The 24,908-nt window shown below is 37.1% G+C and overlaps 1 protein-coding gene across 2 annotated transcripts in view; it reads right to left on the bottom strand.

The window, feature by feature from the left end:
- LOC145693703 (opsin-1-like) overlaps positions 1-24,908 on the bottom strand; it is a 137,182-nt gene that overhangs the window by 31,430 nt on the left and 80,844 nt on the right. Inside the window, exon 1 of one of the 2 annotated variants that reach the window (XM_081769976.1) lies at positions 2,695-2,794. The exons of the other annotated variant lie outside the window; for it this stretch is intronic. The gene's annotated coding sequence lies outside the window, so the exon portion shown is untranslated. Of the gene's footprint in view, positions 1-2,694; positions 2,795-24,908 lie in introns of those variants that run through there. 2 annotated transcript variants of the gene reach the window in all.

Here is a 24,908-nt window from a genome sequence, read left to right on the forward strand (position 1 = left end):
TACCGTTCAAGCGAAGCAATGGCTTGAAAAGTGTTATGGGGACTCCGCTCCATCAGAAACAACAATAAAACGTTGGTTTGCTGACTTCAAACGTGGTCGTAGAGACACCGATGATGCAGAACGCAGTGGACGTCCAAATGAGGCAGTAACATCAGAAAACATAAAAAAAATCCACAAACTTGTTTTGAATGATCGAAAAGTGAAGGTGCGTGAGTTAGCTGACATCGTAAAGATATCAAAAGAACGTGTTGGCTTTATATTGCATGAGCATTTGACTATGAGAAAGCTCTGTTCAAAGTGGGTGCCGCGTTTGCTCACTGTTGACCAAAAACAAGAACGTGTTGATGCTTCTGAGCAGTGTTTGGCCATGTTTAAACGTAACAAACCGGACTTTTTGCGTCGATATGTGACCATGGATGAAACATGGATCCATCACTTCACTCCGGAATCAAAACGATCGGCATCTGAGTGGACAGCAACTGGTGAACCTCGTCCAAAGCGCCCGAAAGCACAACAATCGGCTGGCAAGGTTATGGCCTCGGTATTTTGGGATGTGCGTGGTGTAATATTCATCGACTATCTTGAGAAAGGACATACCATTAACAGTGACTATTATATAGCGTTATTGGAGCGTTTGAAGGCCGAAATTGCAAAGAAACGACCGCATATGGCAAAGAAAAAACTTTTGTATCATCAAGACAACGCACCGTGTCACAAGTCAATCAAAACAATGGCAAAACTACATGAATTGAACTTCGAATTGCTCCCACATCCACCGTATTCGCCAGATTTGGCTCCCAGCGACTACTGGCTGTTCGCAGACCTGAAAAAAATGCTCGCCGGTAAGAAATTTCGCACGAATGAAGAGGTTATCGCTGCAACTGAGGCCTATTTTGAGGCAAAAGATAAATCGTTCTACAAAAGTGGTATTGAAATGTTAGAGCGGCGCTGGACTGATTGCGTTGCTCTTCATGGAGATTACGTTGATGAATAAAGCTAATTTTGAACCAAAAAAACGGTGTTTTCTTTGTTAGGCCCGGGACTTTTCAGCCCATGTGTTATGTTGTAGTGCGTAAAGTGCAACATTTTTGCTCGACAGCTGATCCGGGTAAAACAACACATTGGTGATATAGCCTTTGAGAAAATATTGGTCACACTCCTACCTACAGAACGCAAGAATATCGCAATATAGATTATCACAAGATTAATTAGGAATAACACTATGTTCTTCATTGAATTTCGATGCCTGGTAAAGCGTTTCGGAGACAAATGTCACTGTTAAATTTTAAGGCGGCCACACAGGAACGTGATATTTGAATGACAATACATTCGAATAGGGGTAGCAAATACATTTTATTAGCTTATCGACCCGGCGTGCCAAACTGGAGGCACTTTGAAAGTTGTAAGATGCTATGACCCTTCACCTCATCCCTAATAAGTGTCCTTATCTTGCAAAATGCGTATGTTTTGACCTCACTACTGTACTGAGCACCAGGCCGGTAGCCAGCCCAAAAATGCAGGGGGGCCCTGTCGAAGTTAGGGGGCCCCATCCAACCATATTATAGTTCATCTCCATATTATAATTCATTTGCAAGTCTACCGTGAAAATTTTAGGGGGAGCAGCAAAATTTAGGGGGCCCGGCCCCCCTAGACCCTCTGGATACGGACCTGCTGGGCACCCAAGCAAAAACCCCTTACCAAAAACAAAGCGTCTACCTAAAAAGAAAAATAGTTTCTTCAAACTTTTTGCAAAATCTGTTCAATTTTGAACTTTAACCTTTACTTTCCCGACTTGTCAGTACACTGCCAGAATAGTAAATCCGTTCTTTCCCGCGTGTCACTGTACTGACACAGGCCAAAGGTCTACTTTGACCCGCGAGCACACCGGTTGAGAACCAACGTTTTTGGTTCCTTTCACTATGGACTCTCTCTTCATACAATAAGGCACATCATTTAAAAAAAAATATGTGTGCTCTCCGGTCAAAGTAGACCTTTGGCCTGTGTCAGTACACTGCCAGAATAGTAAATCCGTTCTTTCCCGCGTGTCACTGTACTGACACAGGCCAAAGGTCTACTTTGACCGGCGAGCACACATATTTTTTTTAAATGATGTGCCTTATTGTATGAAGAGAGAGTCCATAGTGAAAGGAAAGAAAAACGCTGGTTCTCAACCGGTGTGCTCGAGGGTCAAAGTAGACCTTTGGCCTGTGTCAGTACAGTGACACGCGGGAAAGAACGGATTTACTATTCTGGCAGTGTACTGACAAGTCGGGAAAATAAAGGTTAAACGCTTGTAATTTAAACACACTTGCGATGGAGGATTTCTCCGTTTGCGTAATCGTTTCATATGTAAAAAGGCGTCAATTGAACATAGTATCGATATGAAGTCAGAGTAACACCCCGCAAACTTCCCTAGTCAGTCAAACATCATATACATAATTATGGGAAACCCTTCATCGTGCATAAGGTACACGACATTCTTAATAATTACACTGTGAACTCTCACGGAACATACATATTTCAATCTAAATCTAATTCTAAGAATATTCTTTTATTAGAGTGTTAATTGGTCCATTGATTAACACTAACCGCACCACCATTCAGACGAAAGGATTATTAACATGAACCAGAACTATATACATGAAAATTAAATATAAGACAGCTGTGAAACAAGATAAGCAGAGAATCACTTACCAAGTTGGAAGGTAGAAACTGAAGAAAATCACAAGAAAAGAACTACTTCAGTTTCCTAAAACGTGGGAGTGCCAGAGACGGATGAAGATGAGCATTTGCTTCTTCTCAGAACGAGATCATTTGCCTTTTATATATTTATTAATCCATTCATGTTAGTTGTAATTTTAAGGCTTCATACATTGATATTATTTCTTTTCTCCTTTCTTCTTGAGGTTTCTTATTTGCATATAATCCAATGTGTGATTATTTCTCGTTCCCACTTGAAAAGGTTAAGAAACTCGGAGGTTTATCACCACAGAAACGAAAGCTCGCCATATTGTTCCAGTCAAATCTTATCTAGATTATTATTACCCAGCTCCCCCTAAGATGCTGTTTGAGGCTGTCCTTTGACCTTCTTCTTTGTCTGTTCAGAGATCTATACATACTGTGAAAGTTCACATGATAACTATTCAACGAAAGCGAGTTTTTGAATTATGTTTTTCGCAATAATTCACAATAATTTTTTTAGCATTTTTTGTCTAAATTCAAAACTACCACACATAGCACATGTTTACGGCATATCCTTTTGGATACTCCATAGGACCATACTCCATGGGCTGTGGGATCTCTGGCTCAATCCTCGGTCAACTAAGTTTGTGGTGGACAACATCGTGTCCGTAAAATTTTCTGGTGGTACTCCCATACCCCCACCTTCTCATTCCACCAATTCTTCCATCGTCATTCACTTGCCTTAATCATCGTCTCCCTTAGCCTAAAGGGCATAAACGTTACATGTTAAACTCAAAGATTTCATTTCCTATAGTCAGGCCTGTAGCCAGCCCGAAAATGTAGGGGGGCCCGGTGGAAGTTAGGGGGGGGGCGATCCAAAAATATTAGTTCATCCCATATTGTAGTTCATTTAAAAGTCTACCGTGAAAATTTTAGAGGCGGCCAGTAAAAATTTAGGGGAAGCCCGGCCCCCTAGACCTTCTGGATACGGGCCTGCCTATAGCCTCAGTGCTGAAAGTGATTATGAAATTTAAATCAATCAATTAACCTTGCCCCTCTTGCCAAAATAATTTTCATTAAATTCACAGTTGTGACTCTCAACTTCTTCTTACTCTATATAGAATAACCTTTGCGGATAAATCTGAATAAAGCAAACAATAAAGATATTGAACAATCTCATTTTTTTGTTTTGTTTTCTGGCAACCCTGCAAGAAATATAGAAAACTGGTTGTGTGTAGTGTTGCTTTATCTCTTCATGATAAGTAGAAGTAGCTATGACTCTGGGAGCAAAAAATCAGTTCCAGAATTGGACTTCGATAGGCATGTAATACCAATTCACGTCTCAGACGTTGTTGAATAGGTACTCATCGTCAATGCCATTAAAGAAAAGTTTGTCTTCGTGTTGGTCCGCTTCCACACTACCTCTTTGGGGAGTTTGGGTAGTTGTATACACACGCCTCCTGCTTGGTATGTAGAAATATTGCAAGACATGAAAGGAAATGAAATCTTTTGAGTTCTACGTCCCACGGTTATGCCGGTTAGGCTAAAGGAGACGGTGATGATGAAAGATGAGTGAAATGGTGGAATGAAGAAAGTGGGAGGAAACTGGAGAACCCCGAGAAAACCCACGAGCACGGTGTTTGTCCACCACAAAGTCCACACGGTGCGAGCTGGGATCGATATTGCAAGACATGTATTGTAATATAATTCAGTTTAGGCCTACGTATAAAAAAAGTAGCTCCCCCCAAGAAAATTTCTTTCCCCTCTGCTTTCGTCCATCCCAAGATATAAAGCTGTCGTTGTCACTCGTGTCTGCTCTATGCTTTGACTTCCAATCCAACAATTGCAGGAAGCAGGCCGGTAGCCAACCCAAAAATGTACGGGAGCCCCGGTAGAAGTTAGGGGGACCGACTCAACCATATTATATTTCATCACCATATTATAGTTCATTTGCAAGCCTTCCGTGAAAATTTTAGGGGGGAAGTGAAAATTTAGGGGTCAGGCAGGAAGCAAGGGAGTTTTAAAATAATATTCTACTAATAACTTGCCAACGTCAAGGAAATCCTAAGCAGTGTTTTCTCCAGATATGTTTTTTTTTGGAGGGGGGCACCCTGATAGTGCCCCCCAGAGGAGACCAAAATAATGCGTCTATAACAGTGGCGGCTAATGTTAGTGTTGCAGCGTTGCGCAACGACCAAAGTATTTCAAGAAAAAATATTATTAACAATAGTAGTGAAGAACAGAAAAAATACTTTCTAATACTCCCATATATACTTTAAATAACATATTTTTTTTTTACTTCTGTAACTGTCCGTCTCGTTAATCCGTTTTAAAAAAGCGAAAAATAGTCCGTCACAGAGTCTCTAATTTATATTGTGTTGCAGCGAGCATACAACGACCAAATTCCTTCAGCGCGGCAATTGGAGCGAATGCTAAGTCTCCTTTCCATTATCTCAGAAATTAGAGGCTCTGGTCGTTGCAGTGCTTCTGCAACACAGCACTGTTTGCAGTGAATGAGAAGGTTTTTCGCGCTAAATAAGATTTCTGAATTTTATTTCACTAGCAATTAACAAATGGAATTTATTTTTATGAATTCATATACGGGACTATACTGAAGCAAATCAGTATAATGACAATTAAAAGAAGTGGTTGCAGAAGTACAAAATAAGAAAGAAAATATGTAGTAGAGCAGAAAACAAATGAAAGTAGACCCGCACTTACAAGTTAATTCTTAGCTTATATAGATAATGAAGGCTTCTTCTACAGTAATTTGTGAACCAAATATTAATAAGTCAATATGTAGAGTCCACCTCCTCTGTGGATAATATTTTAGTATATACATATTTCTTTTATAAAATAAGTACATTTTATACTGTTGATAATTTCCACATAAAACCGTATGATGGGTAACGCCACATTGAATTTAGGATTAGCTAGCAATACTCAGGGGCGTAGCCACGAGGGGGGTCCACCAGGTCCGGACCTCACAAAAATTTCGAAATTTGACTAACATTTGTAGACTCTCCTAACGAACTATACTTGTTTAACAGAGAAATGATTGATGTAGGCTAAATATTTTATTTTACGCCTCATCATGTACTCTTTCTTTTCTTATAAAAATAATGGTTCTATCATTTTTTCTAAAAATATAGGTGACAGTAATTAAGAATTACTTAACGTCTTTTCGGGTGCAGTATAAGACAGGTTCGATATTACGTAGACGTATTGGACCTCCCTCGAATACTTTGGACCCCTCCCAGCTAACATTTCTGGGTGTAGAACTGGCAATTCTTTTTGTTTTGACGTTGTTTGATTTTTGGCTTCGGTTACATGCTGATCTAGATCTGGCGGGTTTCAATGTTTGTTTTCCAGAACGTATGACATTGATAAGCATTGTTTCGCCTCATGTGGAAGTATATTGTGTTCATCGTGCATTGCGTAACAACCAAGACGGATGATTTGGAATTTAGTTTTTTCTTTTACACACATCTGTGTGTATTGATGTATGAATAGGGTTGCCAACTCTGTAAAATAAAAAACCGGCACCTCCTCAAAATTCCCTATGATATAGGTTTAAGCGTGACGTATCTCTGTTCGGACCTATCCATGGAAAGAAAATGTACTATCGTGAAGAAAAGTGCATTAGCACATATATTCTGCATATCCTTAGAACATTCACTAATAAGCTTAATAGATACATTGTGCTATAAATGAGGAACTGATCAATTTATTGTATTTACCAGTAATTACCATTTCTTTAAAATTATCGAAACAGATGAACGAAAGTATAATAATCTTTACGTGACAAGCTTGGCTTTGAAAAATGAAATTCACTCTTTACACATATAATCTCTACTTCAACTACAGGAAATTGCTTTAAGAACTCCTTTTCCACTCTTGATAAATGTATAAAATTCCTTGAAAATAAACTTCAAATTTTCCCTGATACAGTCCCTGTCGTCTCTCTCAAATTATCTAAACAGGTGGACAAAATATATTAATCGTTGATACACGGCGAAAGGTAACAGTTTTGAGTTTACAGAATGACAGCTACTTTTCAATATCTACACTTCGAACTAGATGAAATTGCTTCGAACTAGATACAAATTTTTAAAAAACCGGTCATAAAGGGGCTGGTGAGAAGTTTGAACCCGTCACCGGCTTTAATCAAAATAACAGCAATTTTTTCGGCAAGGCTGGTGAAATCAGGCCAGTTGTCAGCCTATGTATGAATATGTGACACTCGCAATTCATATACCAGTACCTCTTTTGTATCAGCTGTTTTGGTTATTAGTTATTAGATTTAATTTTATTGTGTGTGCTTTAATTATGTACATAACCTACAAATTCTGAATAAATTGTATGCTATGACTTACAATAACTTACAGAAAACATTACCCAGCTTTCAACTGAGGAAAAACTTGCAATTAAGGCTTAGACAAAACAAGCTAAGTGCAATTCAGGGGAGTGTTCGAAAGAAAAAAAAACTGTTTAAATTTACAGGACATCTTATGGCAGTAATGTTGTATGCACTAGATACATTTGTACACTCCGCATCAAAAAAATTGTGACAGCTAACGCCGTGCAGTTAGACCACCCAATATACATATTCTTATCCCATAATCGTGTCAGGTAAAGAGACACCCTCTCTCTCCTCCTTTCTTCTCTCCCATACTAAAATTAGCTAACAACATGAGCGCAATTCTAATTTCAAACTACACATATATTAATCTGATTTTCACGAAGCTTTGCACCCCTTGTAAACAATGCAGACTGAAGTGCAGAAATGTTGCCAACTAATTAAACAAAAAATGTTATATGCAAATTTCTGCTAAGAAATAAATAAACAAACTGAAGGGGGAAAAACAATGAGAATAAAAATAAAATGACATGGGCTTGTGATAAGAGAATCAGGAACCATTTTCTCTCGTTTGCAGTGGTGTACGCACTGCTCTCCTGAAACTTTGAACTACTATGTAAACGCAGACACGCATCAGGAGGAAGAAGAGCAAAAAGTTGAATTTCTTCTACCAGTGTAAATTACAACTAAAACTTATTATCCCCACTCCTAAAGGTTCCTCTAGCTGATAATCTACCTAAATGTTAGAATCCAGAGCCACCATTACATGATGACTGAGTGTTCCTACTAGCAGATCTATGGTTGGATGGATTGATTAAAGTTTATCGTCCCCTTCAACAACAAGGTTCTATAAGATTTGGACCTACAGCCGAACGAGTGATCCGAACAAACATGAATTTCCTCAAGAAATCGAACGCGGGTATCGCGCCCGACGACGAGTACGCGGATCATATAGCCACTAAGGAGTTAATTACCAGGTCTAGAAACATGTGCAGTTGTACTCACGACTTCTATTCAAAATTGATCTCTTGGGAGGCCGCGGTGGCACAGTGGTAGAGCTTTCAACTCTGGTACATGGGGTTCCCAGTTCGATCCCAGCTCACGCTAAGTGAACCTTGTGATGGACAAATACCGTGTGGTGGGTTTCCTCTGGGTCCTTCAGTTTCTTCCCACTTTCTTCATTCCAACATTTCATTCATGTTTTCATCATCACCGCCTCCTTTAGCCTAACCTGCATAATCGTGGGACGTAAAACTCGAAAAATTTCATTTAATTTCATGAGCTCCTTGTACGTTTCCATTATAGGTAAGCGAGTGTTTGGAACAAGCAATTGTTCATTCTGCAAGAACTTGAAAACTACTGAGTTTACTTATTTATTGAATAGAGAATTTATTATTTTATTTCCTTTGTTATATGTAATAAAATACCTATAAAATATATTTTGAATCCTCGTGACTTATCCTTTCATTTGATATCTAACAGAAGTTACGCCATAAACTAATATCAGTCATGAGAGTATGAAGACTCTAGTGACATCTTATTCAACAAATTCCAAGAAACTTTTTAGATTCTACATAGGAATAAAGACACATTATTTAACATGCACATAGTACCTCCTTTTAATTTCACTGTAGCCAGAAAAAAATAAGACTCAAAAGTTATGAACATTCCGATCCAATATTATAAAAAATTCTTGAAGATTCCTTTGTACGTTATTTCATTTCTGGCACCGAATATTCGGTCTTTTAAATGATCATTTATTCTGATCGCATTTTAAAAGCGCGATATACAAATTATAACTGATAATCTTAGCCTCATATTACTTCGTAATGAATCACTAAAACAGGTTTTATCCTCTTTAACTTCTCTCTATCCCCCTCACTCACTCACTCTCTCTCTCTCTTTTTAAAATGACTATTTCCTCCTCTCTAATGAAAGGTCAAACAAAGATCTGAAATAATATAAGAAACTTATTATCTTCAGTAAGAACAGCGAGTTCACTTGATTTCTCTTTTTCATTTTCTTAGCCCATTTTCATGAAATGACACAACTGTTTGACAACCATTCTTTGTGAAAAACTGAAAAATAACTATGGGTTAGCAACATTGAAAATGAGACTAATGACAGTTTATTCTTCCATGAGCAAATAGTACACAACAAATGCAATGTATTATGGTAATTAATGTATTGTTAAGGCACAGTAAGAACATTTAGGTTTCGACTCAAAGTATGTATCTATATGGGATCGAAATCTTGAACCAAAATGGAATTTGTAAGAGAAAACTGTTACAACAGATGACAAAACACACGAAGTGCGCGCCACAATTTAAAGATGTCGCCCAAGGAAGCCGGCAGGTTACCTGCTGCTCCGAGTTATTCTGTTAAACATAAACAAGGCAAACCTGTAAGTGCAGTAGAAAAGCAAATACTTTATCAAACGATATCAACGTTGTTCAATTCACTTGAAGAAAATTAAGACCTATAATAGCTAATTTTCATGTTCTCATAGAATATTTATTTACTTACTTTGTAGTACTGAAGTTAGTATTTGTACATTCGCATGCTATACAATGTAAGAAAGCACATCAATAAATTGAACTTAAGGGGGAAAAGTACCATCTGTTTTTCATGGATATGCATAATGATTTAAGTAATTGATAAAAAAGAAATAATCTCCCATTATGATAAATATGCTTGCTGTTACATACCAGCGCCATCTCATTATCGTTCAGTTGATAATTTGACATAACTCATTGTAATTTCATTTATAATTACAGTTTGGAGAAAAATAACAATGTTCAGTTGCCCTTAAAGGAGGGGGGATTATATAGTATTAGATACTTTGCCTTATATCACGGCAATGGTGTGAGAGTGAGACGAGTAATGCACACCGCAGTAACAGAAATTCATGCACGTGCTGCAGCAGAAATATTGCGGGAAACAGACGAAACAATTTCCTCTTCACCAATCAGCAAATAGTCGTGCGCGCAGTGATACAACATCAAGTAACGCGGTTTCTTTTTGAAAGATGCAAAGAACTGTGAAAAACGCTTTAGTTTCGATAAAATGAAATAACAAACCCGAGGCGAAACAAGATCCATAGGTTAATGTAGGCAGAAACTCAAACACACACAATGAAAAGTTGAAACCAATGAATGTCTATTACACAGACATTCAGAAATGAGGCAGGAGAGAGAGAAGAGGAGAAAAAGAGGGGGAGAGGGAGAAGAGAAGAGAAGAAGAAAAACAAAAGGGAGAACAGATAAAACTGTAGAATTCAAACGTAGTAAGAAAAGAACCTAACATTATAAAGTTCCGTTTCCAGAAATCCAACAGTAATATACAAATAACGTTTCTTTTTACACATTTTTCAGAACTACTCGAGTGTATAGAGGATGCTTTAAACATTCATTATGTCACTTTCACAATGGGTAGCATACTCAATTTCAAGTAGAACTGTAGATCTCCGAGACACATCTAGGATAATGTCAAACGTTTAACACATATGCTTTGTTTCCGCGTGGTTCGATTGCAAATTCGGTAGTGTTTATTGGACGTACTGATCCAAAATACATTCTAATATACCCAGTAGATAACGTTGGTCATATCCTCCATTTCAGACTACTAGTGCAAACTGAAAAAAAAAACGAAAAGGAAAGAAAAACAAAGAAACAAAGAGAAAATTGAAGAGTGCTATTTTATTGCTAAATTTCTGTCAGAAATACCTCATGTTAAAAGTCCAAACTGTATCGTAATGAAAAGTTTAAAAAGTTCGAAAGAAAAAGTTTATGCTCCTCATAGATGTAGCATGTTTGAAATTTCAACGTGATGGAAATAAATTTTGTGTCGAACCAGTATAAATAAAATTTTGTTTTCAAATAAACAAAGAGGTTACCATATTCTAGTCTTTTCGGAAGATTTATCTGTTCCCAATATCCGGCATTGATTTCATCTCTGCCTGATATAACATAATTTGCACAAATAGAATGAACACGCTAAGAGCTCAAACGGATCATCGTGTCAGTCGTATGATGTTGGTTAGGTTGTAGATAACTGGATTCAAATCCGTAGTGACCCGGTAACCCAGAGGATGAAAAAGAGATTTTACTTAATTCCTTGCGTTTAAATAGTATTTCTGTCAGAGATGACCAGGACTGGAGATGTTATTCCCAGAGCGCGAAAAACACGACGTCAAAGTTCCCAGTTAATTAAATTCTCCAGACCAGATGTATCGGGCTCTTGATCCGGTTTAACTTTGGAACATGAAGTTGGTGTGTGTGAGAGAGGGGGAGAAGTGAAAGATGCAAATACTGGATAGGATGACGTCAAGAAAGAGAGAGATGGGGGACGAATATGAATATGAAACATACTTATCATTCCAGTGTATGATGTAGAACGCGCACACTGTTTACTCGAAGTATCGCAAGTGGTGCCTTGTAAGTTTTCCATCAGAAGATGAATCTGTTTGCAGCCATTATTTTATGCGAAAAAATCATATTACCTGATGGGGAATCAAACCAAGGTTTTCCATTTGGAAGTCTAGCACGTTACCAGTACACCACCGATTGCTGTAGCCAAACTTCGTTTAACAAATGGTGTAGTGTTTCTTTCTGAGAACGATAACACGAAAAGTGTATACTGCAGATCAATGATGTCTTTGGAATGTCCTGGTAATTCCCTTGCCCTTTCCCAACTAACATTCTTGAATCGTTTCTATTATGATACAGCTGTTTGCTTCCACATTCTTATGTATTGCTTGTCCAGTTTAAGTCGATTCTTCACAATCATTTTGTAAAAAAGTTGCCTTTGACGTGAACAGGATTTGAACCTATGTTAGATTGCTGTTCTATTCATAAGGCCATTATGTTACCCCTACGCTATCCTGCCACGTTAAATTAGGAGGTAATTTTACTTACTTTAGCCCTGATCTTTGGAACGAACCGGCTTCTTACTGCAACGTTATTTGCACGAAAGTGCACAACGAAATTCATTTATTGGTCGGCCTAGGGAGAAATTAGTGCCCACTAATAAAAGAAAACATACAATCGAGTAAAAAATAGAGAAATAAAACATATTTTGCAGTAACTTCGTCGTGAAGGTTCAAAAGTACGTGAATAATAATAATAATAATAATAATAATAATAATAATAATAATAATAAATGCTCACATTCACAGTATAGTTTTCGTTTATTATTATCATTATTATTATTATTATTATTATTATTATTATTATTATTATTATTATTATTATTATTATTATTAGCATCAATTACCCGCTTTGTTGGGTTAAATTGAGAAAAAATAGTAATATGTTCCGTTACTCAGTCACTCTTTAGCATTACTAAAGAGCTCTTTCATATCGGTCATTTTCGATGAGTTTTACATATTCCCTCCCCGCCCTATGTTGTGGGGTACGGCATCTGCAGTGTCATTGTTCATCTCAGCGAGCCAGAAAACTAAGAATTCGACACTGATATTCGTTATTTCGATCATGTTTATATGTCTCCCCCTCCTCGAAGTTGAGGGGCTGAATTTGGCTTTAAATAGCATCAGATGTGTCACTGTTAATCTCAGTGACTCCAAAAATTATATATTCGCCACTAATACCGATCATTTTTCATTCTTTTTTTAAATGTCACTCTCCCTCCTCATCTCTCAAGTTACACCGTCAAAGTGATATGACAGAAACTATCTCACGTTCGAACTTCATCTAGGTTGAAAATTTGATCGAGATTGGTTTGATGGTTCAAGAATCATAAGGTTTTTTTAAAATTTAATATATATATATATATATATATATATATATATATATATATATATATATATATATATATATATATATATATATATATATATATATATCCCTCTCCCATTCCCCTCCCCAAGTTCTCTCGTGAAAGTGAAATTATAAAAATCATTTCAGGCTTGAACCTCAATTATGTCAAAAATTTGATCATCCTTTGTTTCACGAGTTATCCATTTCTATTTATTCTTTTTTAACTCCTCCCTAGGTCAACCCTAAGTTATATCGTCAAAGTAAATAGAAAAATACCATCTGAGGCCCGAACCTCATCTGTGTTGAATATTTAATCGAGATCGGTCGGGTAGTTCAATAGTGATGAAGTCACAAAGACAGTTATTTTCATTTTCATTTCTTTAGATATACTGTATCTCCCTCGCTCCGGCCCCTACTTTGCACCGTCAAGCTGAAATGATAAAAAAACTTCCCCGGCCCGAACCTTATCAATGTTGAAAATTTGATCGAAATCGATCCGGTGGTTCAAGAGATTAGGAGCCACAAACATAGTTACTTTCAATTTTATAATACAGGTTATTATTATTATTATTATTATTATTATTATTATTATTATTATTATTATTATTATTATTATTATTATTATTATTATTATTATTTCCCTACTTTTGAACTTGCACTGCGAAATAACTGCAAAATATGTTTTATTTCTCTATTTTTTCCTTGATTGTATGTTTTTCCTTTATTAGTGGGCACTAATTTCTCTCTAGGCCGTCCAATAAATGAATTCCGTTGTGCACTTTCGTGCAAATAACGTTGCAGGAAAAAGCCGGTTCGTTCCAAAGATCAGGGCTAAAGTAAGAAATATTGAGCTTCTAACTTCACGTGGCATGATAGTGTAAGGGTAACGTAATGGTCTTATGGCTAATTCAGCTATCTAACATAGGTTTAAATCCTGTTCACGCCAAAGGCAACTTTTTTACAAAATGATTGTGAAGAATCGACTTAAACTGGACAAGCAATACATAAGAATGTGGAAGCAAACAGCTGTATCATAATAGAAACGATTCAAGAATGTTAGTTGGGAAAGGGCAAGGGAATTACCAGGACATTCCAAAGACATCATTGATCTGCAGTATACACTTTTCGTGTTATCGTTCTCAGAAATAAACACTACACCATTTGTTAAACGAAGTTTGGCTAAAGCAATCGGTGGTATAGTGGTAACGTGCTAGACTTCCAAATGGAAAACCTTGGTTTGAGCCCCATCAGGTATTATGATTTTTTTCGCATAAAATAATGGCTGCAAACAGAGATTCATCTTCTGATGGAGAACTTACAAGGCATCACTTGCGATACTTCGAATAAACAGTGTGCGCGTTCTACATCATACACTGGAATGATAAGTATGTTTCATATTTATATTCATTCCCCTCTTCTCTCTTTCTTGACGTTTTCCTATCCTGTCTTTGCATCTTTCACTTCTCCCCCTCTCTCTCACACACACGCACTTCATGTTCAAAAGTTAAAACGGAGCAAGAGCCCGATATATCTGGTCTGGAGAATCTAATTAACTGGGAACTTTGGTATCGTGTTTTTCGCGCTCCGGGAATAACATCTCCAGTCCTGGTCATTTCTGACAGAAATATTGTTTAAACGCAAGGGAATAAGTAAAATCTCTTTTTTATCTTCTGGGTTACCGAGTCTCAGTCGACTTACCGGGTCACTACGGATTTGAATCCTCGAACCAGTGGTGGTCTACAACCTAACCAACATCATACGACTGACACGATGATCCGTTTGTGCTCTTAGCGTGTTCATTCTATTTGTGCAAATTACGTTATATCAGGCAGATATGAAATCAATGCTGGATGTTCGAAACAGGTAAATCTTCCGAAAAGACTAGAATATGGTAACCTCTTTGGTTATTTGAAAACAAAATTTTATTTATACTAGTCCGACACAAAATTTATTTCCACGAGTTTTATTCACGTTGAAATTTCAAACATGCTACATCTATGAGGAGCATAAACTTTTTCTTTCGAACTTTTTAAACTTTTCATTACGATACAGTTTGGACTTTTAACATGAGGTATTTCTGACAGAAATTTAGCAATAAAATAGTACTCTTCAATTTTCTCTTTCTTTCTTTTTCTTTTCTTTTCGTTTTTTTTCAGTTTGCACTAGTAGTCTGAAATGGAGGATATGACCAACGTTATCTACTGGGTATATTAGAATGTATTTTGGATCAGTACGTCCAATGAACACTACTGAATTTGCAATCGAACCACGCGGAAACAAAGCATATGTGTTAAACGTTTGACATTATCCTAGATGTGTCTCGGAGATCTACAGTTCTACTTGAAATTGAATATGCTACCCATTATGAAAGTGACATAATGAATGTTTAAAACATCCTCTATATATTCGAATAGTTCTGAAAAAATATGTAAAAAGAAACGTTATTTGTATATTACTGTTGGATTTCTGGAAACGGAACTTTATAATGTTAGGTTCTTTTCTTACTACGTTTGAATTCTACAGTTTTATCTGTTCTCCCTTTTGTTTTTCTTCTTCTCTTCTCTTCTCCCTCTCCCCCCTCTTTCTCTCCTCTTCTCTATGTCCTGCCTCATTTCTGAATGTCTGTGTAAGAGACATTCATTGGTTTCAACTTTTCATTGTGTGTGTTTCAGTTCCTCCCTACATTAACCTATGAATCTAGTTTCGCCTCGGTTTTGTTATTTCATTTTATCGAAACTAATATATGTGTAGTTTGAAATTAGAATTGCGCTCATGTTGTTAGCTAATTTTAGTATGGGGGAGAAGAAAGGAGGAGAGAGAGGATGTCTCTTTACCTGACACGAGTATGGGATAAGAATATGTATATTGGGTGGCCTAACTGCACGGCGTTAGCTGTCGCAATTTTTTTTGTGCGAAGTGTACAATTTATTTTAAATTTTCCTAGATAAATTGTGAATAAAGCGTGTTCAATGTACATCTTTTTATAACACTAATTTCTGTTACGAACTCTCTTCAGTCTATACTGGAGAGGAATTTAGATCACTGTCAGGGACTGAGTTTGCTATAATGAATTGTTTGCAATGATCTAGAATAAATATTTAGTGAATGCACAAAGCTTCTGAAATTAATATTAACTGTACCTATGGTGTTAGTAAAAGAAGAAAAGTTTTTTTCCACATCAAAAAGAATTGACACTTTCAAGGAATTGAATGTCCCAAGAAAGGTTATCACCATTGGTTATGCTTTGCATCGAAAAAGACCTGACAATAAGAATACTAGAGTTAAACCAGCATGTATTAGGCAGATTTGCTCCAATCAAAGAGAGAAGAATGAACATACTAATTACATAAGGTGATTAATCTGATAAAATGTTCTGTATTTTTTATTTTTTAGAAACAGAACTTTATTTAATTTATGCATCTAAAGTTATGTCGATTAGTCAATGGGTCCACTTTATATTTTCTGTCTTCGATCGTTCATACTGCAACACCCCAAACCACAATCCACCGTCCGCCACTGGTCTATAATAATAATAACTAGAACAGTACCAGCAGTGTCACCGGGAATATTTTTTTCTGAGAGAAACTCTGATGCTAAGAGCACCAATAGATGTCAGTACCTGCACCATCACTTGACTGTGTGACGATGATAGATGTTACTACTTGTACAGCGGGGGACACTTCTAAATGGTACAGCCATATGGAGATTTACGGCTAAGGTGTACCATTTAGAAGTGTCCCCCGCTGTACAGTACTATCAGGTACTGAATTGGAGGCAATTTGCCAAGTTAAAACTATTTTAATTTAATTGCAACTTATAATGAGTATTGTTTTGTTTCAACTTATTTCAAAATAGAACAACCAGGCTGTAAGTATATTTACATTTGATCATTGATATGGTATGCAGTTTGAGGTGCTTGGTGAGCAAGCTCAAAACAGGGATGGCGTGGGTCAATAAAAAACCAACGACCCACTGACCCGCCAGCTACCGTGACTCACTCTGATCTACCATGACCCACTCCTACCCACCAAAGCCATCATCATCAACTCTGACCCATGATCCACGCCCTCCTCTCCACTAATCGGATTTTTAATTTCTACGGTCAATCGCTCAAACCCCGCTCAATCCCACCGGAGGATCTGACCTTTACTATATAAATGGTAAAGTGTTTGTCATCGGCCGTATTACGATGAACTTCAATTTCATTATCATATATAATTATTTCCTTGTTGAATTACAGATACTTTACAGTTGAAAATAGAATGAAATTTGAAAGCCCCAAATCAAGGTAAGTAGGTCAACATAAAGGGGGGAGGGAATGTGAAATTTTCCATATAATTAAGCATACCGTATAAATTTAAAATTTCCATGAAATTAAGCTTACCGTACAAATTTTATGTCCATTTTTCTTACTACGTTATCGCTTGATTGCCTTGTGTTTTGAACGCTCCATATAATAAACACAATCTTCAGCAATTATTGTAATAGAAAACAGTAAATATAAAATGTGAAACACTGTATGTTTTATGCCTCAATTAATAATTGTTTTTCAATTTGTTTTTCAACTAACATCGATCGTTTTCGATTATTCCCCATTAAAGAAAATTTTACAAAATGCCAGGCCACGTTCTATTTATTTTTAATAGAGTTAATAAACTGAATTTCAGCTCCCTAAGTAGAACAGCTCGTGATTTACTCATTTTTCGCAAAAATTCGGACCCCCACTCTAGGTCCGAATATGTATTATAATGAAAACGATATGATAATATACCAAAAATGAAATGAAATCTTTGAGTTTTACGTCCCACGGTTATGCTGGTTAGGCTAAAGGAGACGGTGATTATGAGAAATAAATGAAATTGTGGAATGAAGAAAGTGGGAGGAAACAGAAGAACCCCGAGAAAACCCATGAGCACGGTGTTTGTCCACCACAAAGTCCACACGGCGCGAGCTGGGATCGAACCAGGTGAACTCTCTACCACCGAGCCACCGCGCCCCCCGATAACATACCTGTTGGGATTGGTTCCTAACTATTTCACTTGACTGAAATTTGGCCGTGATAATCACGCACACATAGTTACATTCAATTACAGGTGATTGAAAAATATTTTTTTTTCTAGTAGTTAGCTCCTCTAGAATCTCGGAAACCAAGCAGTAAGTCTTATTGCTATTATTAAGATTACAAATATCAATATCCAAAAGCATGTAAAGTTCTTTTTTCACTTAGATATACTGATCTCAGATAAGTAAATAGAAACAACTGAAAAAGGAAGAGAAATTGAAGCCTTGAAAGTAAAACATGGACAAATTCACCAGTGTTCACCGCTGTTTACAGTGCACTGAACAGAGTAAGTCGGCGGGTCGTAGTGGGTCAGTGGTTTTGGGTGGATCACGGTGGGTGGTAGTGGGTCACGTCCTGTTGATTCACTTGACTCACTCCATCTCTGGCTCAAAAATAAATAAAAAATAATAATAAGTTGTTAAATCTAAGCAATTATAGTATACAACTTGCTGAATGCTGGGGCGGAACAGCTAATGTAAATAATAGTAATAATAATGCTTATTTCGGTGCCACGAACAACCTAATGGGACCGCAGTGGCTCAGTGATAAAACACTCACCTCTGGTGAATGGGGTCTATACCAGTTCCTGTCAAGTGAGTTTTGTGGTAGACAAATATCGTGCACGTGGGTTTTCTCGAAATTTCCCTTCCACTTTCGTCATTCCACCATTAACGTTTATCCCGTCATCACCTTCTTCCTTAGCTTTGATGCATAAACGTGGATGTTACAAAAGAAAGAAAGAAAATAAAACAACGACCTAATGGCAAATATACAATAGCTCTTTGTTAAAGAAACATACTTTGAGTAGTCTGCTATATAATGTATTTCAATATGGAACATGCCATCAGATTATAATTCTTGTAATAATAATAATAATAATAATAATAATAATAATAATAATAATAATAATAATAATAATAATAATAATAATAATAATAATAATAATAATAAACGTCTATTCTTCAAATTTAACTTATTTTTGTGTAACAAAGAATTAAAAATTAATCTGTAGTTTTGAAAAGTTTAAGTGAGGAGCAAGTTGAACCTGACTTTATAAGATCTGTCCTAGTTTCGTAAGAGAAAATTCTTGGCAAATCCTTTCTATTGAATGGCTTCACTTCTTTCCTAAATTGGATTTTTTGAAAGCTCATTCACTTTTATGTTTACACGACAGCAGGTTGTCCTTGAAGAACGCTTATGAACACTTCAAGTCAGGAAAGAATGAAACATGAGTCGAGGAACAAGAATCGATTCTTTCTTTGTTTTTTACTGATCACGGAACAGAGGACAGTAAGAAATTCAATAAAAGTATGAATGCTGTTTTTGAGTATTTTATTGCAACATATAACAAATTTCACAAACGGTTTTACTAACATGAATATTTATGATAAGTGGTCATCAGATTTTAAAGCATTAAAAGTAAAAAGAATGGACGTCAATCTTCCCGGGACATTGGGGACTTGCAAGAGCGCCGATTTCTCTTAAATTTGGGGGGTGGGGAATTCAGATGCAGAAGGTATATATATGAGGATTTTAAGACAAATTGCATTCAAATAATGCCAAATATGGTATATTCATAAATACAATAGGGGGCCCGGGCCCCCCGCCCCCTGGATCGGCACCCTTGGGGACGAGTCCCCCCAATATTTGTAAAACGGTTTTCGTTCCCCCCCAATATTTAAAGTATCTTATGACAACTATGACCCAAAAAAGACATGCTATTTAAATTGGCCTGTAGCAGTTTTATGTGTTCACAAAACAATGACAAAGTGGATATGAAAAAAAAATCACAAAAGTTTGTTTCTAATTGTAAAAAAAAAAAAAAAAAAGCGGTCAGTTTTTGGCGCTATGAAGGTGACGGTGAAGTAAACTATAAAGAAACAAACTTATTTTATTTAGATAGCGAGCACCAAAGCGAGTTTAGTTTAACTAAACATACATAATTTTCACCTTTTTTTTTTTAAACTACTATACATTGTTGATGATGATGATTTTGAGTTTAGCGTCCCTTTCAGCAGTGAGGCTATACGAGACGTGGACCTACTGATTAAGGTGGAATCTGAACCACATGAGCACATCCTGGGAATCGAACCCGGGTCTCCCACGCCAAAGGCGCGTACGCTAACCGCTTAGCCACGAAGGAGCTCTATACATTGTTGAGCGGGATTTACATTAGTTGTAGGCTTGTAAGCCTAAAACCTGTTTTCAAAATTTTGAGTATTCACTTCACACTACCTTTTTGTTATTATTTTGTTTTCGACTTACACTTGGTATCCTATCTACATATAAAAACTACATGCACAGACATAAAATAAAGAGTGACGTGGAAAGTTGAAATTTGGCATGATTGTATCTTTCCGGGACTACCAACAGGAAAAGTACCAAAAATTAATATTTTTAGTTTTTAGGTCTAAAGGGAGGATGAAAAAATTCTCCATGCTATTTAAATTGGCCATTTTTTTTGGGGGGGGGGGACCTATAGTCTCATGTTTTAGGTACTTGAAATTGGAATAAAAACAAAATGCGGTAGCTTGTACGTTTTCGTTAGCGTTACCTAAGTAAAACACGAACAATGAAAATTTCCAAGTTTAAAATGGTTTTATGGGAAACTGAAAAACCTTTCCCATGTTATTTATATGGGACATCTTTTACACACCAAAATTATTGAACACTTGTTGTAGGGTTACAATGATTAAATTTGACATGATTGTAGCTTTACGGGACTAACCCACAGGAAAATTGCCAAAAGTGAATATTTTTAGTTTTTTAAGGGATCTAAAGGAAGGATAAAGAAATTCCAATGTTATTTAAATGGGCGTTTTCTTGGGATACAAAATCTTATCTTCCAGATAGTTGAAATAGGAAAAGAAACGTGAAATTTGGTAAAATTGTGGGTCTCTTTGAAGTACAGTGGTACTTATATTATACCACCTTTTAGATAACGTTTTAGAAACACTGTTTTGCAAAGAGTTAAGAGGTGCGAGGCCGTAGGCCAAGTAAACGCGGGGTCAGGGGGTGAACTCGTGAGCTGGGCCAAATTCAGGTAACGTTAAGAGCAAATGCACGAAATTCGCTCTTGATGCAAAGGCTGATACTTGAGAGACGCGAGGCCGTAAGACGAGCAAACGCAGGTGTCTGGGGGCGGAGTCCCCAGGTAGCCAAAGGCTAGTCATTTAACTAAAATTGTGAAACAAGGTTGAATTCTTCTGTTTGAACAAACAAACGAACAGTAAACTGTGTGTGTTTTTAGTACATTTTCTTAAAAAAAAAAAAAAAAAACTATCAAAGGTAAAAATAAAAAAAAAGAATTTTCAAGTTTTGTTTGCTTTTTAAGTTAAAAAAAATGCTTTAAAATGCAATGTAGGAAGACTATTTTCTTAAAATTTTCCGGGGGAGAACCCCCTAACCTAGGGATACGCACGAGTTGAGTCGAGTCGAGATTTAAGCCTATCTCGACTCGTCTCGAGAAAATGTTGTCTTGACTCGAAAATATGTTTCTGTCTCGACTCGACTCGAATTCGAGACGAGACGTCTCGAAATTCCAGTCGAGACAAAATATACGAGTTAAAATATACGCACACATCAGCCAGAACATTATGACTACCTACCTAATTGTCAGTATGTCCACTTTGGCACGGATAACAACGGCAACGCGTCTTGGCATGGGCGCTATGATTCTTCGTAGGAAGCTGGAGAGAGTTGGCATCAGATGTGCACATACAAGTCATCTAATTCCCGTGAATTCCGGGAAAGAGGGCGATGCGCTCTGAATTACGTTCAATCACTTCCCAGATGTGTTCGATTGGTGTCTGATCCGGCGAGTTGTGGGGCCAGCACATCACTTGAAACTTGCCCCTGTGTTCCTCAAACCACTACACCACACTTCTGGATTTGTGACATGGTGCATTATCTTGTCGAAAAATGCCACTACCGATGGGAAACATGGTCGTCATGAATGGGTGTACGTAGTCTGCAAGCAGTGTGCGATACGCCTCGGTCGTCATGGTGGCTCCATTAGACAAATGGATGCTCACGTGAATGTTCCGCAGAGCATAATTAAGCTGCCGCCAGCTTGTATCTCTCCCGCAGTACAGGTGTCAAGGAACTGTTCCCTTGGAACACGACGGATTCGCACCCTCCCATCGTCACGATGAAGAAGGTATCGGGATTCATCAGACAATGCAACTCTCTGCCACTGCGCCAAGGTCCAGTGGCGATGTCACGTGTTCATTTCAGTCATAGTTGCCGATGTCGTGGTGATAACATTTACACATGGATGGGTCGTCGGCTACGGAGGCCCATCGTCAGGAGTGTTCGGTGCACTGTGTGTTCAGACACACTTGTACTTTGCCCAACATTAAAGTCTGATGTTAGTTCCGTCACAGTTTCTATCGTGTATCTGCCCAGCCTACGACATCCGACATCTCTAATGAGGTGGGGGTGCCCAGCCCCTCGATGTTTGGACGTCGTTTCCCCAAGGTTTCGCCACTTGTTGAAGACACTCACCACAGCACTCCCCGAGCACCCGATAAATCCTGCAGTTTCCGAAATTCTCGTACCAAGTGTTTCTGAGTGAATACTTTCTTCAAAATAATATTTAAAATTATAGAAAGATTTTCGAGACACTCGAATCGAGTCGAGATTTTTACGAGCAGTGTCGACTCGTCTCGAATTTTACAAAGTGTGTGTCGACTCGAATTCTAGTCAAGTCGAGTCGAGATTCGAGACATGTCTCAACTTGTGCGCATCCCTACCCGAACCAATCGCTTTACTAGGAGGTTCCATACATCCCAGCCCGCTGGTAGTCTGACCGCCCCAATGTTTATGTGGTGCTGACTCAAATGCGACTGTACTAAACTTCTTGTATCCATTTCTTAAATCAAATTATATGAAATGAAATGAAATCTTTGAGTTTTACGTCCCACGGTTATGCCGGTTAGGCTAAAGGAGACGGTGATGATGAGTAATGAATGAAATGGTGGAATGAAGAAAGTGGGAGAAAACGGGAGAACCCCGAGAAAACCCACGCACACGGTGTTTGTCCACCACAAAGTTCACTTGGCGGGGGCTGGGATCGAACCCGGGACCCCAAGCACCAGAGGTGAACACTCTACCACAGAGCCACCGTGACCCATTAAATCAAATTATTTCATTATTATCGATTTGTTTTTAAATAAAATTAATTATAATTGATATTTTTGAAAAGTTTCTCCGAAAGAAACTCACAATCAAGAGCCGTAATTTTGAATTAGATGCCCTGTGACGTTATAGTCTGCTGTTCCTATTCTAAAAAACACACAGAGAGAACAAGGAGCAGAAAGAGACGGAGGGGTTGATAAAATACAGTCAAACAAGGCGTAGTCAATGATTTTGCAAATACGCAACTCGTGGATCAATGATTACGCGTACACTGAACATTTTCTTTATTCAAATTCCTCTGATTTGTTTCACCTGATATCTCTCTCCTTTTTCCGAACGTAAAAACCTGCTCCTACGTCACGAACCAGCCAATTGGAAACGACTGCTCTTATAAGTAACATATATAAAGAAAATAATAAATATAAAATTGATTTAAAACAGTGTAATAGGTAAAGTGTATTAGTATACCACAATAATAGAACGGGTAGTATAGTGGAATTATAGTTATAGTGTATTGCCTGTTACATGGAGATTATTACCCAAATCATCCATGTCATTTTATTCAGATGTGACAGATAGAAATAAAATTGAATAAAAATAATAATACTAATGCAGAATGTAATTGATTAATATTTAAAATAAAATAAACAATTATTTATAAGTCAAAGGCACAAATACATTACTAAAAGAAAGAAACATACAATAACTACAAAAGTATGTGAATTACTAATAGGTAATTTAACTTGTTATACAATATCATACATTAGTTATATTTTTTCTAAGTTGATACTTTATGTTCTAACAACAGCTACTCAAAAACTTCATGTTGAAGCCAAGGGCGACGATCCTGGGGGGCCGAAGGGTCCGGGCCCCCCAAAGCTCATGTAGGCCCCCTCATTGTAATTGTAAATTTACAATATGTGGCATAATTTGAATGCAATTTGTCTCAAAATCCTCATATATGCTTTCTGCATCTGAATGGGCCCCCCAAATTTACAGAGAAATCGGCGCCCTTGTTTGAAGCTCTGAACGGAACAAAGTGAATCCGAAATGGTGGAAGGCGAATGAATTATTGATATCAAATGAATGATTACTTGGTTTATAAAATTATATATATATACTTGTAAATGTTCTTGTTTGTTACTAGTTAGCACTATATTTTATATCTTAAAAATCTAAATTTTAGTTTTTTAATAAATATTATTGTTATGAATACAAAGTTTTTTTTTTTAATTTGGAAAATCCGTGTGTTATTTGTTCACCAAAACGTCACCAGATATTTTGTTTTTAACTTTTCTTGCAAACAATAGGTTAGAAAACAGATGCACATATTGAGGTCAGCTATACATTGTTCGGCGTAAGCTCTAAACTGCGATAAACAAAGCCACATGAAACTAAATCTCGCTGATTTGCTGTTGTCCCACTGACGCTTGTACTCCTCCGCAAAATAGTTCATGTGATTGCATTATTATTTTTACTATGAAGCTTCATATAAAACTCCTATATTATTATAAATTACAAAAAATATAATACGGATTATCTAATAATACTGCAATCGAGGGTGGCTAATGAAAATAGAAATAAACACTAAGCATGCGCAGTAATTATGGCGCCAACTCAACTGTCGACGGGTGTTCTGCTTTTAAAGTCTGAAAGATGACTGGCATGAATCCCGGTTCCGCGAGTGTTGTGGTGAAACACCAACAAGGCAAACCTTTACTCACTACTGTAAGCAACAATTGTTTACGAGCGAAATTCAAATACTTTTTTTTTTTTAATCTTTCGAGTTTCTTTTCTGCTGCTGCTGTAAGTATCTGGACAACACGAAGCAGTATTGTCAAAATGCACGTACACAATTTGCTCCTCCCCGTGGGAAGTGGGAATTGAT

The sequence above is a fragment of the Thermobia domestica genome, chromosome 8 (assembly GCF_964235325.1).
Source record: "Thermobia domestica chromosome 8, izTheDome1.hap1.1, whole genome shotgun sequence".
Classification (NCBI taxonomy): domain Eukaryota; kingdom Metazoa; phylum Arthropoda; class Insecta; order Zygentoma; family Lepismatidae; genus Thermobia; species Thermobia domestica.